Below are 21,225 nucleotides of genomic sequence, written 5' to 3' on the forward strand. Positions count from 1 at the left end.
ACCATCCTGCATTTTCATTCCTGAACCCAGGCCCTTTAGTAAATGAGAAACAAGTAGTGGCTTCAACACTAATCTCTGATGCACTTAAGTCACTTAAATCCTCCCCCTACCCCCATCAGTTCTCTAACTAGTATCTGCTGCATTCTCTCTTGCATTCAAATCCTCCCCCACATCCAGGTTTTTAAACCTTTTGTGCAAAAGGATTATCAAAACTTTTCTGGAGATCTGTGGTTGCTGCAACATAATGCATTTCAATATATTTTCAGAGAGATAATCTAATGTTTTCATTAATGATCAATATGAATTTGCATTCACTGATTCCCTCATGATCACTGACAGCTCTTCTTGGATATTATGCATAATCACTACTCTCCTGTGTAAAGAAATTCTTCCTATTTTTTCCTTTGATCTGATAGTGGCTATCTTATATTTATGCTACCTTGTTCTAAAAACAATCAAGAAGTGGAGACAATTTCCACTCTATCAAATATCCATTTATCAAATCCCTTTATAATTCTAAAGTCTTGTAACAGGTCTCTTCTTCATCCTTTTTTAGAGATAAAAGCTATATCCTGCTCATTCTTTTCAGACAGTTGCATCCTCTCAATTCTGGGTAACATCATTGTAAATATTTTCTACACTTTCTTGAGTGTTTCATTATCCTTTTTGTAATAAGTAGAAAAGAACAGCACATAATACTCCAAATGTTGTCCAATCAAGTTTCTACATAAAATCAACATTGCAACCCTGATTTTAACCTAATCCAATTGTAGTGTTCAGTTGCTGGTGTTTGACTATGTGTGCCTGTTAACTGTTGACTGCTCAATGTGTTTGATTAGTTAAGCCTGGGTCTGGTGACTGAGAAAGAGAAATTAAACTAAACAAGCAGCTGGAAACATGAGAGCAGACATTTTAAAGTATTGAATAAAACTCCTGTTCAGTCATATCGTCATTCAGTCACACCTGCAGTATATCATCTCTGCATATCCTTGAGGCATAAAACCCAACAACTGCTAAAGTGGATGATAGAGAATAGCTTAAATTTATCAGCTCCTTAGCTTTTCCTTTCTTCATTGGGAGATCCACCCATGCCTTGAGATCGATGGATTTTGGGGTTCAAGACCTACTTGCTTACTACCGTATGGGCAGTCCGCAGGTGGCAGCAACCACAAGAAGGCAATATTCATCTATTACTTCGGGCTGAAGGCCAGTAAGTATTTGAGCAGCTCACAGAAGACATGTCTACATTTGATATGGCAGTAAATGCTCTCAAAAAATGCTTCAGTCAAAGAAAAGTCTGATGATCGAATGATATACATTCCACCAGAGATGCCAGGGAAATAGTGAGCCCATAAAACAACACATGGCAAGTTGCAGTAATTGGCTTCTACACATAAATTTGGCACACTAACAAATGAACTAATTTGTGACAAATTAATTGAAAAAGCTTCAATTCCATGAACTAGGGAATATCCCATTATGGAGGATGATAATTTAACCTTGGAAAAAGCCATGACCTCGGCAGTCCGAATTGAATCTGCCATGTTAGATTCCAAGAGGCTATACAGAAATGCAACTTCAGACTCAGGGCTGCAGACACAGCTTGCCTAACCAGTTCAAGTGCAAAGGTTACAGACAAAGAGACCTCAGAAATCTCATCAACACGTGCCCCATCGCAGTCAGGTGCCCTCAAACAATGTCCCAAATTGTGGAAGTGCTCATTGAGTTACAACAGCATGTCATAGAATCATAGAAGGTTTATGGCACAGAAGGAGGCCACTTGGCCCATCATGTCTGCGCCAGCCAAAAGAAACGAACCACATAGCCTAAACCCACTTTCCAGCATTTGGTCCATAGCCCTGCAGGTTATGGCACTTCAGGTGTACATCTCAGGCACCTTTTAAATGAGGTTTTCTGCCTCTATCACCCTTTCAGGCAGTGAGTTCCAGACCCCTGCCACCATCTGGGTGAAAAAATGTTTCCTCATCTCCCCTATAATCCTCTACCAATCACTTTAAATCAATGCCCCCTGGTCACTAACCTCTCTGCTAAGATAAATAGGCCCATTACATCCACTTTATCCAGGCCCCTCACAATATTGTACATCTCAATCGAATCTCCCCTCAGCTTCTTCTGTTCCAAGGAGAAAAACCTCAGCCTGTCCAATCTTTCCTCATAGCTACAATTTTCCAATCCCAGCAACATCCTTCTCTCTAGTGCAATTACATCATTTTTGTAATGAGGTGACCAGAACTGCACACAGTACTCAATTTGTAACCTAACTAATGTTTTCTATAGTTTCCAGCATAACTTACATGCACTTATATTCTATGTCAGAGTTAATAAATGAAAAGATTTCATAAGCCTTCTTAACCACCTTACCAAACTGTCCTGCTACCTTTAGGGATCTGTGGATATTCATCTCAAGGTTCCTCACTTCCTCTACACCTCTCAGTATTCTGCCATTTAATGTGTATTCCCTTGTCTGTTCTGATCTCCCCAAATGCATCACCTCACACTTCTCTGGGTTGAATTCCATTTGCCACTTTTCTGTCCACCTGACCAGTCCATTGATATCTCCCTCACTATCAACCACGTGACCAATTTTTGTGTTGTCTGCAAACTTCTTGTTTATTCCCCTTACAGTTACATCTAAATCGTTAATATATACCAAAAAATAACAAGGGACTTAGTACTGAGCCCTATGGAACCCCAATGGAAACAGCCTTCAGGTTGCAAAAATACCTGTCATCAATTGTTTCCTGCCAATGAGCCAATTTTGTATGCAGCTTGCTACATTACCCTGGATCCCATGGAGTATTTCTTTTTAACCAGTTTGCCATGAGGGACCTTGTCAAAAGCCTTGCTAAAATCCATGTAGACCACATCAACTGCGGTATCCTCATCAATCCTCCTTGTTACTTCCTCAAAAAATTCAATCAACCTTCCCTTAACAAATCTATCCTGACTATCCCTGATCAATCCGTACCTTTCTAATTAACAGTTTATCCTGTCTCAGAATTGATTCCAATAATTTGCCCACTACCGAGGTTAGACTGACAGGCCTGTAATTATTCAATCTATTCCTCGCTCCCTTTTTAAACAAGGGTAAAACATTAGCAGACCTCCAATCCTCCAGCAGTTCGATAAGGTGGTTAAGAAGGTATATGGAATCCTTTAATATATTAACTGAAACATAGAATATATATCCTGTGAGGATTGGAAAATAATGGTTAGACCTTCCACTATTTCCTCCCTGGCTTCTTTTAACAGCCTGCAGTACATTTCACCTGGCCCTGTTTCAAGGATGCTAATCGCTTTAATACTTCCTCTCTCCCTATGTTTATCACATCCCATACTTCACACTCCTACTCCTTTGGTACAATGTCTGCACCGTCCTCCTCTTTTGTGAAGGCAGACACAAAGTATTCATTCAGAACCATGCCCACAATTTCCACCTCCACAGATTACCTTCTTGGTCTTTTATGGGCCCTACTCTTTCCTTAGGTATCCTCTTACTCTTAATGTATTGATAAAACATCTTTGGGTTCTTGGGTCTAGCTCGAGGGTAAAACTATAACTCACGCTTAAAGTAGAATAATTTTTCAAGGGTGTGGGAAGAGGACTTCATTGGTTCAATACATAGAGGAGTCTCTTCCAGAGAGTGAGGTACAGCATGTGCATGCCATCAAAAATGGTAAATAGTTAAGGAATGCTCAGTCGAGATTGTGGCTTCTCAGTGTCGCTTTTCATCAACATTAGCATGAAAGTATTGTCATACCCAGTATAGGCATGTCATTTTATGAACTTTCAGTCAATACTTTCAAAAACTGGACTTAAATTTTAAATCATCCAATCCATCCAAGAAACCAAAAGCCTGCCATGTGGGACACTGGAAATGGTAAATCAGAGACTGAATTAACTGTAATCTGTAAAAGTGCACTATCTTTATCCAACCTTTGTGAATGTGCATGCATGAGGCTGAGAATGTGACACTGTGTTAATTCAGGGTAAGTATGTGAGAATAAATAGCCTTCTTTATTTTGAACTCACAAAAGCTTGCTGTTGAATTACTTAATTGAAACACACACTCCAAGGGTACGAAAAGACACACCTCTTTCCATACAAAGCATACTGATTATGGACAGTAAGAGAACAAGCCCATTCTGTCTGCGACAGCATCTATATTGAGCCACAATCTCCACCATCAGTACTTTTCTCAACTTTCTCTCACTCCTGCAACAAACACATTTCAAGCTAACGACTTGATTATTCTTGTTTTGGGAACGATCACAGTCCCAGTACACTACAAATACATCACCCTAGACAGGTTCATATTCTATGTAGTCAAAGCCAGAAGCCTTATGTGGGCAAACCTTTTCAATAGGCTTGGATTCAAACTTGCAGACCCCACTGCAGCCCACATTAATTTGATCAATGATGCAGATGATCCACGCAAGTATCCTTCCTTATTTACAGGATTTGGGCAGATTAAGGGGTACTGTCCTGCTCTTCACATTGACACATGAATTCTGCCAGTTTCACAAAATTTGAGACTGTTGTCGCTTGCAATCCATGCTGAAGTGACACAGGAGCTGAAAATGACTTGAAGCAGATGGGATCATGAGCGAATCAACTCACCGCCATGGATATCGAACCTAGTCATTGTGTGACACAAAAATGGCGAACTTAGACTATGCGTCAACCGTAAGGCGGTCAACAAACATATATCCACTTCTATGATCCAAGAACTATTGGTATCATTTCATGATTCCGCAGTCTTCCTGAAGCTCAACATGCGATGAAGCTATCTTCAGATACCACTTGTGGAGAAAGTTGATATCTTGCAGAATTTTTTACTCACCAAAGTGTGTTAAAGTTAGAGATTGGGTTCACACCAAACAGCCACATCGCTACCACAAACTCACAGCATCTCTATCAGGACCAAAGCAGATCAAGCGGTTGCTCAGTACCAAGGTTTATCTGTTCAATGGCAACACAAAGTGGATTGTAAGATGCTTAATAGCGAGCAGACCAGGATATTTCGAGGACACAGATTATCAGGATACATTTCCTTTTCCAATGAGCAAGTGCGATGTTGATCATTCACCTCATCAAACTGATCACACAGAAACACAACCTCAAGCTTGTAGCTCTGTGTCGTTATCAACATTTCTGTACATGGAGAAAATGGATGCCCCGAACTCTAAGAAATTACTCAATGTAAATATGTTTTTTTGTTTAGGAATTTAAAATAAGATCTTTAATTTTTCAAGGGGGAAATATGTAGTATTCAATTGTTTGGCGTTTGATTATGTGTGTCAGTTGACTGTTGACTGCTTACTGTGTTTGATTAGTTAAGCCTCGGTGTGGTGACTGGGAAAAAAAACTAAACTACTGACAGGGAGCTGGAAGCATGAGTGCAGACATTTTAAAGCACTGAAAAAGATTCCTGTTCCAACATAACCTGGAATCATCCCTGCATATCTCCAAGGCATGAAACACAACACTGATAACAGGGATAATGCAAGTTTGAGGTGGATGTCCGTTTTACACCTTGTCTGCCTTTACATTCAGCTGAATCCAATGGACCATAAAATAAGGCATACTGCTAGGGGGCACCTGCCTTATGAAGGGGATTGGACTTTGTGGCCTAAGATGTCAGATCTAAAATGATTGCTGGGTCTTCCTTTGGAAAGATATTGCAATACTACCAATAAGCCCCTTTAAATTGTGGCTGAAATAAAGCCTGAAATTTTCTTTATCCACAGAGTTCCAGATTGAATCTGAGGTCCCATGAGTGACAGACTTGCCTGCTCATGTCCTTCCAAGCAGGGAACAAAGAAATTCCTAGCTGGGGAGTTTCTGCCAATGGTCACATTCCCACTTACACCACTGACCTTATTTGAGAAGGGATCCCAACAAAGCCCTGCAAAATCTTCCAGGGAAGCTGAGACCCTGTGTATCCAGTCCCAAATTCATTAGCATTCCTTCCATCATACTTATGGTGTGCATCAATAAGGCTGTGCGTTTTTGGACTCTTGAGCCTAGAGGTGAACAAAACCATAGATTGGGTTTCAGGAGCAGAGGAGTTAGAACAAAGAACAAAGAAAAGTACAGCACAGGAACAGGTCCTTCGGCCCTCCAAGCCTGCGCCGATCATATTGCCTGTCAAACTAAAACATTTTGCACTTCCGGGGTCCGTATCCCTCTATTCCCATCCTATTCATGTATTTGTCAAGCTGCCTCTTAAACACCACTATCGTACCTGCTTCCACCACCTCCTCTGGTAGCGAATTCCAGACACTCACTACCCTCTGCGTAAAAAACTTGCCCTGCACATCTCCTCTAAAGTTTTCTCCTCTCACCTTAAGTCTATGTCCCCTAGTAATTGACTCTTCCACCCTGGGAAATAGCTTCTGACTATCTACTCTGTCCATGCCACTCATAATTTTGTAAACTTCTATCAAGTCGCCCCTCAATCTCCGTCGCTCTAGTGAGAACAATTCGAGTTTCTCCAACCTCTCCTCATAGCTAATAACCTCCAGACCAGGCAGCATCCTGGTAAACCTCCTCTGCACCCTCTCCAACGTCTCCATATCCTTCTGGTAATGTGGCGACCAGAATTGCATGCAATATTCCAAGTGTGGCCTAACCAAGGTTCTATACAGCTGCAGCGTGACTTCCCAGCTTTTATACTCAATACCCCTGCCATTGAAGTGGGGAGTCAGATAATGTGGAGATAAAATAAGTGATTTTGGTGATGGATTGGAAGTGATGTTCCAAGTTCAATCCCAGGTCAAATAGAATGCCAACATTTTACACAGACTCAACAAATGAACGGAATCAGAGGCAGGGTATTGTGATTCATTGTGAAGCCCAAAAACAATCAATTCGATATTCCTAATGCTCAGTTGGAAGATGTTTCAACTTATTTGCTCCCATGAGCAACACATTGAGGAGGTAGTATTTACCCAATTGGTAACCTCCACTTACTTTATATTGGCTCCATTTCTCAAAGAAATTAGCACTCTTCAGGGCCATTACCGTCAATAAAATCTCTGATTGTTTTTGTGGAGCAAACATTTCTGGGAGCTTTTCCAACCACATTGATTAACTCAATCTCCAACAAAAAGTTGCCTGCTTTAAAAGTGCAACAGAACTTTATAAAATTTGGCTCTCTTCATTCTGTACCCCCATGTATAATAATGTCCCCACGCATGGGAGCAACACACAACGGAGTTTTTTTTAAATGAGCTGACCACTCAGAATTCAATGGGGTTAGCTTTTCATTCAACCAGTGCCAGGGTGCCCAGGAGCACAAGCCCCACATTTTAACTTGACATTGGAATCAGCCCAAGAATCTATTCCTCAGTGAATGCCCGTCTATATATGTCAAGTCTGAAAACACTAAGTCTGTGCTTTACGGCATGCCAAGAAAATTAATAGGTTTCTGAAGACCAGTACAATGCCTGACAACTCCTTCTTACTCAGAATTCTAAAACCTTGCTTTGACATGCTCAATACTGTATCCTGTTATGTAAGTGCTAAACACTGTTAAATGCATCAATGACCTCTTTGTTAAATTCAACTTGTGAACAGCACAGATTGATTTTACCATTCTAATTGCATTAAGATGCTCTCTAGAGTTGACTAAGTAGAGCAATTTGAAGACTAAGTATCAATGTATTGTGTGGCGGTTTCTTGTTAATTGTATTACTACCCAGAGAAAAAGAGGTTTTTGAAAGCATCTGCATGTTGTGAAAACAAAGTTATCGTTTGGGGGGGTGGGGGTTGGGGGGGGGGGGGGGGGGGGGGGCGGGTTGGCAGGGAGTAAATTTAACCCCATTAAAATGGGTTGGTGGGGTCGGGTAGGATGTTAAAATTTTCTCAAGCCCAACTCCAACCCGCTTCCAACCCAGTATTTCTGGGTTTCACGGAGGAAGGGTAGTGGTTGCCAGGGGGAGCTGGCAGGCAGCTAACCAGCTCCCAGGAGGGGGGCTGGTCATTTAAATATTATAGTGCTGCTGCCTTCAAGCCTCCCCACAATCATTTCGCTCCGAATGCCCCATGCACAACAGGAAGCTAAGCTTGTCAATCAAGCTGCCTTCCAGCAGGAACATGCTTGAAAAAAAGGCTGTGGTGTTCTGATGTCAAAGCTGCTTCCCTGCCCCGCCATTCACACAATGCGCCCCAGTAAATTTTGGGGCCATTCCATCAGAAGGGATTTTTTTCCCATTTGATGTTTTTTTTCTGATTACCACTGAAACCCAATCTGCTCAGGCATTCAGAAAACACTTAAAAGGTCCCCAACATTAACTTTATCATTTGAAAAATGTTAAGGGGATCAATTTAAAAGCCATACTATAGAGATTTGCCAACAAAACACCACTGCTTCATCACACACTGTGTCCTTTTGACAGGTTAACTGTGCCCAACTGGAACAAAAACAGAAATACCTGGAAAAACTCAGCAGTTCTGGCAGCATCGGCGGAGAAGAACAAAGTTGACATTTTCCAACGTCAACTTTGTTCTTCTCCGCCGATGCTGCCAGACCTGCTGAGTTTTTCCAGGTATTTTTGTTTTTGTTTTGGATTTCCAGCATCCGCAGTTTTTTGTTTTTATGTCTGTGCCCAACTGGAGTCAGACCTAATGCTTGGGTACAAACTTTGAATTGAACAGTGTACCTTTTGCAGGGTGGCAACCCAAAAATCTTCATAATTAAAACCTGGACAGTAAGAATTCCATTTTTAATCCCTACATTTAAAAAATGGCATTCATACACAAGGTTGGCTGTATCTAGGTGCATGTGCGATCGTATCAATCCACTGCTCATTGCCCAGCCTGGCTTTATGGAAAATCAGCTGAAAGTGTCAATCGGTCTTGATTGGTCTGAACCTGGAATAAATGGTTTCAACTGGATGCAGCCAAGATGAGCGGTGATTATAGCTGGAAACTGGTTGGGATTCCCACTTGCCCAGTTGGTACCAGTATTCATCAGCAGACTTTGACTTGGACCAGTTGACTTGTTAAGTGTTTCAACTTGAACCAGTTGGAAGGCACGTCAGTATAGCTGAGCTGGAATTAAGATGAATCACTTGGCTTGTTAGCAGGTTCATAGGGCAATGGGTGACATCCTGTTCCTTCCCCATATCGGTAGTAGATGAGGCCTTTTCACATTGAAATGCCTCAATGCACAGCAGCTTTTCCATTTTCCCTTCAGCTTCCATTCATTATCCAACAAGCTTGGGATGCCATAACAGCTGATGCTCAATCTTGACTTCCTGTCCAGTCAGAAACAGCGCACGTTAGCACAATCCAAAGATTAAGTGAAGGAGTTCTAATTAAGCAACAGGAAAATTAGTTTTTCTAATGTATCTGTAGTTCCTCCCACCTCCCGTGGGAAAATGTCTGGAGCCCTTTGGGTAATTGCTCCAAGAGTTTGAAATCAGAGGCTCACTCTATAGCAAATCACTGGCAAAGACCCAAAGCTACAGCAAGTGATTAGGTGGCATGGGACAAGCTGTAAACCTTTACACTTACCATGTGTACACAATTTACTGTCTAAACATTTTTCAAGGCAAATATGACTAAACCAGGTGGCACATGCAGAGGAAAACAGAAATTTAAATTTCTAATATGCTTCTATTAATTTGCATGTATGGAAAATGAAAAACTGGATAGTGTATTAGTTGTCAAGTAATGATCAAATTGCATACATTGGAGGAAGTGGTAAAGGCCAACAAATGCTAAAATCAACCACTGAGATGGTACAAACCCACTTACCTATTTATTATTCTTATCATATCTCTCTAATCACTACTTTTTGCTTTTAAGAATACACAGATTCAAACTCTACTCATGCAACTAACCACAGAGTAGATCAAATGGTTTGTACCTAACCACAAGCAGATCAAATGGACTTCAGGCTTGCAATGAGACCACAAGATCAATCACAAAGCAGCTTACTGAGGACACAAGTTTAAGAAGCAGATGAGATTCTGAGTTTGTGAACTAGGACCTTTGCAACACTGCGCTCACCAGTTATAAGACAGATCAATACCATAGTAACCTCGTATTGTCAGATTAAAAAATTGCAAAATTGATCTTGGCTCAATATGGTGCAGAGTTCAAATACCATGGGACAAAAACATAAACATTGGGAAGTTAGACATATGTCAATGGAGCCTTTTTATTAAAAGGGTAGGAATTGTAAAATACCAAGGAAAGTCACTGAAGTGGGAGTATAAATGGATTCAAAAGAAAGTGACATTGCTCTATGAAAGAGGAAGGATATATTAGGCCTCGTGACCTTTTCCTATTCCTAGATATTTTTCTACTATTTATAATATGCATGGTTTTCATTCAATAAACTGGCCTTCAATCTACCTTAGCTAATCCATGCAACTATAGACCCATCAGTCTATTATCGTCGTAATAAAAACAGAAAATGCTGGAAAAACTCAGCAGGTCTGGCAGCATCTTTGAAAAAAGAAACAGTTAATGTTTTAATTCTTCTTCGAGTCATACTGACTCGAAACATTGATTCTGTTTCTCCCTCCACACATGCTGCCAGACCTGCTGAATTTTTCCAGCATTTTCTGTTTTCATTTCAGATTTCCAGCATCCGCAGCAGCTTATTTTTATTTTAGTCTATTATCATCAACTAGTAAAATAATGGAAGTAGTCAACATGAACAAACAGGAGGAATAATTGTGTGAAAATAATCTATTAAATAATAGCCAGTGTGACTATTAAACGGATAGGTAATATCTGAGGAAATAAATTGCCAGTAGACAGTGCAAAGCCATGTCATGCATTGGAGTTTTATTTCCAAAAACCCTTTGACAAAGTTGCTCAAAATAGGCAGCAGCTTAAACTAAAAGCAGTGGCAACTTAGTTTGCATGTCTACACCATTTTTACTGTCTCCCTATCCAGAGGCTGAGCAAATCGATAAGGAATTTTGTGAAGGAGGAAAAGCAAAATAATGGCCACCTGATAAAGTGGGGAAGGTGAAAATAAGAATTTAGTGGACCCACTGGTGTGGGCAAGATGGCGGGTGGGCTGGGAGAGTTGGGCAGGAATCCCTGTGTCCGATTCCCAGCAGCGAGATAGCATTTAGTGGGGATTTGTGGGGGGGTGGGGGGGTTGGTGGTGAAGGGGTGGGTGGGGGGCGGTGATGGGCCGGATGTGAGAATCCCACCCACTACTGATGGGATGTCAATTAGGCTCATTACCGAGCCAGTTGAGAGGGATTATCCCTGAGCTCAGCAAGATTTAATGGTATCTCAGGGATTTGATAGGACTCACATGGGTCTCCTGCGCCTCCTGAAAGCCAACCAGCAAACCGCTGCGGTCTTGTAGTGGGGGAAGCTGTCATTTGCAGGCACTAAGTGCCCAATCAAAGGACCTGGCACCAGGAATCAGTGCGGTTGCTTAAAGGCAACCATGCCCTTGCATCTGATACCCTTCCCCTCTCAGCAGGGAACCCATCCTTGCAACCCCCACCCCATCCACACTTACCTGTCTCAGAGGATCCAACGTCATGTCTGGTGAAGGCCTCAGTGCATTACCAGCAGCAGCCACCAGTCCAGATGGCATTGTCAGTACTGGAGATCTTCTGGCTCTGATAGGCTGGCAGATTTCAGGGACAGGATTCTGCCCAACTGGGTCCTTAAATGAGTGGGAAGCCCTATGCTGTATAGGTAAATACCTGATTTCATTTAAATAGTGTTGGGCTTCCTGGACAAAAGAGATGTGAGGTTCCCACCATTTCTCCAACCGATGGGTAGGACCCCAGTTGCCAACACTAAATTCCACCCATGAAGTGGAACACTCCAAGATTTGGTGCTGGGAAACTACCGTTGTAAATTAACATAAATGACAAGGACAATGGGCTACATAGACATTTCAGACTATATGGGCCTTTAAAAATGGCAGCCAAGAATCAATTCTGGAATTCCCAGCCCCATTCCCAGCACCCCCAATTTTCATCAGCGTGGGATACGGGTGCAGGCTGGTGCAGACAGCAAGCCCACACTCTGCACTCCCGAACTGGCCAGGAGATAGGTATCTCCTAGCCCACAGAGGAGTCGGGCCAGCTTTTCAAGGAGTCGCGGTTTACCACCCCTCAGAGGTGTCGTGAACCATTGTCTGGATGAGGGAGCCTTTTGAAAGGTAAGCTCAAAAGGTCCTACCTATGCCAACCTATACCTTTCCACCCCTTCCCCATGGCCCCTCATACCCTCCATGCCAAGCTATGCCCCTCTACCCATCCCCATATCTCCTCTACCCATCCCCATATTCCTTCATACTCTCCATGTCAATCTATGCTTATACACCAATCACCCCTCCCCATGGCCCCTCATACTCTCCATGCTAACCTATGGCATTTCTACACCCATTCGCCAAGTATACACTGTACAGAACCAAAGAACCCTATGGCAACAATGTTGCAAGCGAGAAAGCTTTAAAAACAGTCATTCTTTCATAACTTTCTTACAAAAGACTCCTTTTACTACAGCCTTATAAAAGGGGTGTCAATCAACCAGCTTTAAAGTATCAATCACAGAACTGCAAGCTTGACACCTCTATCATGTGTAAATAAACACTGAGGAATTAAGTAATAGATCTGAGAAAGCTATCAAACAAGCAATGTTTTCTATTGGTTGCAGTTGGTTCAACAGACCAATGGATGTCTGGAATCTGAAGCCTCATTATGCATTCTTGACTGATAGTTTTCTCTTAGATCTATTTTTCAATTTCTGAATGTTTATTTATACAAGGTAAAGTGGTTTCAAGTGCTTGCAGTTTCTCCGATTGATACTTTAAAGTTCTGGTTGATTGGCACTTTTATAGGGTTGAACTAAAGCAATTTTGTTAAGGTTATGGATGAATTACTTTTTTAAAGCTTTTTCACACATGATATTGTTGCTATAGGGCTCATTGATTCTGTACAGAGTATATACTGGGTGAATGGACATGGAAATGCCATAGTTTGGCATGGAGGGTATGTGGGGGTATGGGGGGGTGGGGTTGGGTGGAGAGGCCATGGGGGATGGGTGAAAGTGCAAAGGTTGGCATGGAGATATGATAGGCCATCAGGGGTGGGCAGAGGGGCATAACTTGGCATTGGGGTAGCCATGGAGGAGTGGGATGAGGGGTGTAGCTTGGCATGGAGAGTATGAAGGCCATGAGGGGTGGGTGGAAGGGCATAATTTGGCATAGAGAGAGCATGGGGAGTTTGTATGGGGTGAGGGATGAGAGCTAGAGGGCTGTTTTCTGTTTTATTAAAACTGGCATGAAGTCCCAGAGCACCAAGGCAGGCCTTTTAAACAGCCCACCTCCACACCCAGCAGCCCCTGTGGTTGCCTCCAAGCTATTTCCAGGGGTGGTGGGCCCAACTCCAGATATATCCCTCCTCCAGAACGAAAATCCCACCTTTGCAGGCACTTTCTCCTGAGGTTGGTGGGCGGAGCCAGGAAATTTCCTGACTCCTGCTACCCATCTCTAGGATGAAAATCCATTCCAATAAAACTGAATACAAACTGGTCAAGATCATAGCCAACTAGACAAGGTGTCTAGATGGAAGAAGCAGCTCAGAACCTACCAAACGAGATGGATAAAATCTACAACTGGGAAACCAATACAGCAAACTTTAGCCAGACATTTCTCATGCATATAAGTCCTAGCCATTGATTAACACATTGCATTCACTTTCTGCAATGGATCATGTATTAAGGCTGAAACATATGTTCTAACAACTATAGGTTCATCCCAAACTGTGTCAGTAATTCATTAGCTGTTAGGCTATTACAAATGAACTCTGTGTTGGGAGCTAGGGGAAGGTCAGATTGGGTTACCACTACTGCTCACTATTCAGTGACTCCTACTGACTAGTGCATGTGCACAGTTACTGGGTGGGAACAGAATCTGGATGCTGGATATCCTCTGTGGTTAAATCACCATGCAGGCTTAGACATGGAAATTGGCCACTTAGGTTAGAAAGTGGAGCTCTTGGAATCTGAGGTTAGGAACCATATCCCAACAAAACCCAGTGACTTCAGCATGTTAAAAGGCCAGGAACGGAAAAACAGAAACATGCTCAATTCTGGAAAATGTTAAGAATGGTGAACATTTATTTTAGCATAAGATTGACATGTCCATATTTCACTGTTTAGTTTTTTTCCTCAATCTAATATTGCAGCATTATGATGGAATTATTGGTTTTCTTGACTTTAATATTTGATCGTAGATCAAATTGTTTTGCAGATGGTTCCTCTGATTTACAGAATTGGTTTATTCCATTGTAAAAACTTACAAGTTTGATGCAGATGAGCATTGTTTATATCATACACTTGACAGCCTGTAAATTAACTGTTGTGTTTCACAAAGTCTGCCTCCTCTGTTTAATTGGATTTATTTAGGAAGCATTGTTTAATTTATTAGCAGTCTGTTAATTGAAAAGTTGCACAGGATATAGAACACTTCAAGGGGCAATAGGGTATCATTGCCTGGTAATGAAAATAAAAGAGATTATGGTACTAACTGCCCTGAAACCAACAGCATCATAATGTTACAGATCATTCTTTGAGTTTATATTAATTATACCAGATGGCTACAAAAATTGTACTGCAAAGTATAATAGTATTTTTAAATAAGAATGAGTATAGTTTTTAGAATATCTGCATAATTTATATTGTTTACAATGTTTAATGCCAAATATAGTATCAAAGTAGAAACTAAAGTAGCTGTTTCATCAAGTCAGATCATAAGATACCATCTGTACAAAACACAAAAGGCCAGAAACCTTGGACAATGATAAGCTACAAATGCTCATCACCAAACTACAGCTGAGCTCACTGAACTGGAAACCCAAACCACAACTACACATCATTAATTATGACTACGCTATGACATCTAGTTATCAGGTAATAGATAGCTGTGCTTACGTTCACAGAAAGCACTCATTTTTTTCCGAAACAACCTATTTAAGAATAATCTGGTAATGGAATCAGAATTCTTAAAACTGAAAACACAAACACCAAAGCATGCTGCACAATGCCACACCTTGGCATATTGGAAATTACAGCGTATCTCCATGTCCAAATGTAAGAATCAACATAGAGTAGGTGGCTAATCAGGTTTGAGAAGATGCAGATTATTTTTTATATTCTGCAGTAGCCAGGTACTCAATCTGGACATCGATGTTTAATTCTTTGTTTTCTTTGCTTTTCTTCCCTTCTTTCCTTTCCTGTTGGTACTGACACTTGCTCAGCATCAAAGCTGCTGGTTTCCATAAGGTGCCTCAGCCAAGTCCCCATTCTTTATGCATTAACCCAGATAGCAAATCAATACACTGCAGGCTTCAACTGTGATTGGTACCACAGGTGAGCCCTATCCGGTCTTCACCCAACACATACACACTTGGCACTAGCAATTTGCAGTGGGCATTCTGGCTAATTGTATCGATCACAGTTGACATCCACCAACTTAGTGGAGCTCAGGAATCAAGCCTTGAACCTTCTGGTCCATATGGTTTAGTACAACACATTAACCCTCTGTGAAGCTACTAGCACAATTTTAAACTACAATATACAACTGATAATGTAACAGTGACTGGGATAAAAGTACCTGTTTATACGACATACCTTTGTTAATTAGTATATTGAAACTATTAGTGTTTTATTGGTAGCTTTTCTGAATTTAAAGACATTTCTGTTTGCTCCCAGTGACTAGATTTTAAAAGTTAAATTATTAGCTTATCCTGCTCAAATCAGTGAACCTAGTCTACAGCCATCAGAATGACAGTCAGACCAGATTGTCTCTGTAAAAGGAAAAAAGGGACTTGCTTATGCAGGAAAATTACTTATAGTTTGGCACAGCATTTATGAGCAATTTATTATTTTCTATGAGACAGAAAGCTAGCTAAGCTTAACAAGTACTGTAAGAATATATGTTGTGTCACTGAGTCTATTCACTTGTTCTTTTACAGTCCGATAAATCTGCTAGGCAGTTAAAGCCTAAATCAGAGTTTAGTAGTGAATTATCCTGGCACCCTACAAAGAGAGGGGACATTGTGTTAAAACATGGGTTAAAATGAATAGCTGAACTAAACAGTGGAAGATTTTCTGTTCATTCACTGGGTATGTTATGGACTTGCCAAGATATGGTGGCCCATCCAATTCTGCCAGGCGGATTTGGTTAAAATCGCCCCTCCTTGCCACAAGAGTTCTTTATAGAAGAGTAAAGAAACAGAAGATAGGATTTGTTCACTTTGTTGGAACAGGTTGCAAACAAGTAAGGGCAGTCTCATAGAAATGCATATGGAGGGGAGTGCATTGTCAACTGTATTGAACATCACAGAGAATCTGAGGAGTGCAATGAGAGTTAATGTTTCACATTCACAATCACAGAAGATAACATTTTTGACTTTGTCTTAGTCTCTATACTGTCATCAAGAAAAGAACTGTGGAAGAGGTGAATGGAGACAACACCTACAGGGAGTTTGAAAAGGAAGGGGAGATTAGAAATGGGGCAGTAATTGGAGACTTTGAGGGAGTCAAAAATTGGTATGCACCCATTTTTCCACGGGGAGATCACAACTCATAATATGTCCACAACTGTTCCTCTTGAGGTGGGCAATGCATAAACTACATATTTCCTCATTTCCATGATGCCTGCATGTTTTTTGCACTCATTCACCAGATGTAAGCATTGCTGGCCCATTCCTATTTGCCCTTAAGAAGATAGTGAAACCACCTTTTTGAATCAACTGAGTGGCTTACTAGAGCAATTGAGAGTCAACTACATTGTTGTGGGTCTGGAATCACATATAAGCTAGACTGGTAAGCATGGCAGATTTCCTTCCCTAAAGTGATCCAGATGGGTTCAAGTAGTTTCATGGCCACTATTACTGATACTAGCCATTCATTCCAGATTTATTTAATTAACTGAATTTAAATTCCCCATCTATGGTGGAATCTGAACTCATATCTTCAGATCATTAGCCCAGGACTCTAGATTACTCATCCAGTAATATAACTACTGTGCTACCGAAACCCACTGTGCAACCCACTGTGATTCAAATTCCTGGGTGGCTGAATACACAACAACAAGCCTAACAAGTTAACATCAATGCAGCTAGCCTCCAGCTCTTAAAGGCTGCCTGTCCCTCTTAAAGGGAAGCTGCAATGAATTACAGCGGGCTGCTGCTGACTGACAGTGCTGCAATCCTATATCTGGGAAATGGGACACCAGGGCAGAGTGGACACCATGGTTCACTGATACAGTGCTCGAGGCCTTAGTAACAGGAGGAGAGAGGCCATGTTTCTTCGAGGAGCCAGGAGGCCCAAAAGCCAGACCTCCAAAGGAAACGGGAGCAGATTGCCAGGGAGGTTAATTCCCAGAGCCTGGCCCTGAGGACTTGGTAACAATGTTGTATGATATTTAAAAACTTCACCCTGGTTATCAAAGTCAGAAAATCATCTTAACATGATATTTTCTATCCACCACACCATCAATCTCTCACATTGCTCATTGCAGCATTCCCCAGCACTCAGGACTCACTCTTAAAATTCAGAGGCTCCAACTCACCGTCAGACACCTTCTACTGATGCCAGTCTCACACTTCCATCTCGTTGCCTCCACATATCTCCAGCTATTCAGCTACAGCAGGATCAAACACTGCACAACACAATCATTGACAACCACAATCACCAGAGAAGGGAGCAGCAGAGAACTGGCAGTGGTCAGCACGCCATCATCCACTGAACCTGATATAGGAGTTGACGCTCTGCATCATGGAGCCAACCGCAACAGAGCCCACTGCATCCAGCATCACTGAGATCTTTCATGATGACAATATGTTACTATCTTAGTGCATTTCCAAACTCCTTCCTCAACTCATCCTTCTATCTGACATGATGAACAAGCTGCAGATGACCATGGATATCTTTCTTCCTTCCCCACCACCTCTCCCTCACCTTAACCCTCCCTTTCTGATTTTATCCCTTCAGATGCCCAGGAACAGTCATCTTTCCAGCCACAGCGCACCCAGGAGGACGAGAGAGAGAGCAACACAACATTAATAATGAGGAAGAACCATGAACTGATCCAACAATCATAGCCACCAGCTCAGACACTGCATGTACTGTCAAGGCCAGTGTAGACTGGAGCTCTGCACATGGTAAGTTGCTGGGCATGAGTGGCTGCAGCCCAAGCCAGAAGGAAAGGGTGGCACGTGTGACAACTTATCAGAGGGTGAGGTCACAATCGAGTTCTGTAACAGGGAACTCAGGTGAGGACTTTGATTGGTGACCTACAGGAAAACCTGCTCTGCCATATCTTAGGCCAAAGACTTAATTTAGGTGTTTATTCAATGATTTTATGTAGTTACATTAAGCAGTTTAACTAGTTCAGGTATAAATTTAATACAGCTCTTATATTTTCCTGGTCCTAATTTAAACTACTGCCCTAGTTTAAAAACTTAAAACTCACCAACCAATCACCTGCCTGCTCACCTAATTAACATCTCCAGACTTCAGCTCTCAGATCTCACGGCCTCCTGCTCTCTCTCCTTGTTTTGTAAAGCACCAGAACAGCACTTCTCCCCTCACTGCACCAAGTTCCATCACTCACCAAATTCCCCAAGTTAAGTACTCTGTAGAAGCAGTACTCCATTGAGCAGAACTTTGTACTACTTACTAGCATTGCCCTTAAATGCATCTATGCTATTTGATTAAACTACTCCTTGTGGTAGCAAGTTCCAAAATCTTGCCACTCTGGGTAATTGTGGTCTCCAGCTACTGACAGATACATTTAGCAAAATTTTAATACTTGGTTTCTGGTTCCTACAGCAGCTGCAGTAAAAAGAAGCTTTTAAGTTAATTTTTAGGCTTTCCCTCAATTTCCATGGAAATGAAAACCAGGCTATTTCTATAATGGGCAGCCAATACTCAACACTAATGTACACCCAGGCAGCAAGTTGAAAATCTTCCACACCACCAAAGCATTTCCCTGTATGTTGTTGTTTTAGTAATACCGTTCTCAAATGCCATCTAGTGAAAAAATGTAAACATTACAAATATACTGCAATACAAGTAGTATGCATTGCAACCAAGGCTTCTGTTTTAGTTTTTCAAATAATGGATGGAATAAGTGGGATTAATTAAGTGGAAGTAAACAACACTATAAATTCCTGAATTCTATATAATAAAGGTGGAATTTGACATTTCATTACTATAAGCATTCATTGCAACAGCATAAAATACTATTTATTTGAAGGGAAAAGCAGTTCCATAGACTCATAGACATTTACAGCATGAGGCCATTCAGCCCATCGTGTCCATGCCAGTCAACAAAGACCTGACTACATTAATCCCATTTTCCAGTGCTTGGCCCATAGCCCTGGAGACTATGGCAACACAAGTGAATATCTAATTACTTCTTAAATGTTATGAGAGTTTCTGACTCAACCATCCTTTCAGGCAGTGAGTTCCAGACTCCCACCACCCTCTGGATGAAAAAATTTCTACTCAATTCCCCTCTTAGCCTTTTACCTTAAATCTATGCCGCCTGGTTATTGACCCCTCTACTAATGGAAAAAGTGCCTTCCTATCCACCCTATCTATGCACCTCAATCTTATACAGCTCTATCAAGTCTCCTCTCAACCTTCGCTGCTCCAAGGAAAATAAACCCAGCCTATCCAATCTTTCCTCTTAGCTCAGAACCTTCAGCCCAGGTAGCATCTTGGTAAATCTCCTCTGCACTCTCTCCAGTGCAGTCACATCCTTCCTATAATTTGGTAACCAGAACTGCACGCAGTACTCCAGTTGTGGCCTAACCAGCATTTTATACAGTTCCAGCATAACCTCCCTGCTCTTGCATTCTATGCCTCGACTAATAAAGGCAAGTATCTCATATGCCTTCTTAACCACCTCATCTACCTGCCCTGCTACTTTCAGGGATCTGTGGATATGCACACCAAGGTCCCTCTGATCTTCAGTACTTTCCAGGGTCCTATTATTCATAGTGTAATTCCTTGCCTTGTTAGCCATCCCCAAGTGCATTACCTCGCACTTATCCGGGTTGAATTCCATTTGCCACTGCTCTGCCCACCTGACCAGTCCATTGATATCCTCCTGCAGTTTACAGCTATCCTCCTCACTATTTACCGCCCTACCAATTTTCGTGTCATCCGCAAACTTCTTGATTACACCCACTACGTTTTAGTCCAAATCATTTATGTACACCACAAACAACAAGGGTCCCAGCACCAAGCCTTGTGGAACTCCACTGGAAACAGACTTCCAGCCACAGATACATCTCTCTACCATCACCCTCTCCTTCCTTCCTCTCAGCCAATTTTGGATCCAATGTGCCACTTTGCCTTGGATCCCATGGGCTCTTACTTTCTTGGCCAATCTGCCAAAAGCCTTGCTAAAGTCCATGTAGGCCACATCAAATGCATTACCCTCATCAACACTCCTGGTTACCTCCTCAAAAAATTTGATCAAATTTGTCAAACATGACCTTCCCTTAACATTTCCATGCTGACTATCCCTGATTAATCCATGTCTCTCCAAGTGCAGATATATTCTGTCCCTCAGAATTCTTTCTAGTAACTTCCCCACCACCATGTCAAGTTTTTAAAGTAGGGGCTTATATTTTGAGTACATAAATATGTTTGTATTTTTAATTGTCCTTTTTTAATGCAATCCTTGGTTTCATTGAAGATTAGCTCATGGACTGGTAATCCAGATACCCAGGGTAATGCTCAGGTTCAAATCCCATCATGGCAGATGGTGGAATTTGAATTCAGTAACAATCTGGAATTAAAAGTCTAATGATGACCATGAAACCATTGTCGATTGTCGTAAAAACCCATCTGGTTCACTAATGTCCTTTAGGGAAGGAAATCTGCCGTCCTTACCTGGTCTGGCCTTCATGTGACTCCAGACCCACAGCAATGTGGTCGACTCTTAAATGCCCTCTGGACAAGGGCAATTAGGGATGGATGATAAATGCTGGCCTAACGATGTCCACATCCCATGGACAAAAAAAAGCTAATACAAAGAAATATATTTTAATTCTTTGTGCTCTTAAACTAAAGAATGTTATCTTTGGGAAAATGAATACTTTCACTTTCAGGCACCCATTGTCAGCATCATGCTTTCCCACACTAGCTATAATAATGGCTCAATTTTGTGGTCAATGGCAAAGT

General features: G+C 41.6%; 1 long non-coding RNA gene across 1 annotated transcript in view; it reads right to left on the reverse strand.

The window, feature by feature from the left end:
* The window catches only part of LOC144683901 (uncharacterized), an 80,035-nt gene extending 73,999 nt beyond the window's left edge, over positions 1-6,036 (reverse strand). Inside the window, exon 1 of the long non-coding RNA XR_013577360.1 lies at positions 5,901-6,036. This is a non-coding gene — a long non-coding RNA (uncharacterized LOC144683901). The remainder of the gene's footprint in view (positions 1-5,900) is intronic.
* Positions 6,037-21,225: the final 15,189 nt, after the last annotated feature.

The sequence above is a fragment of the Cetorhinus maximus genome, chromosome 8 (assembly GCF_964194155.1).
Source record: "Cetorhinus maximus chromosome 8, sCetMax3.hap1.1, whole genome shotgun sequence".
Taxonomy (NCBI): domain Eukaryota; kingdom Metazoa; phylum Chordata; class Chondrichthyes; order Lamniformes; family Cetorhinidae; genus Cetorhinus; species Cetorhinus maximus.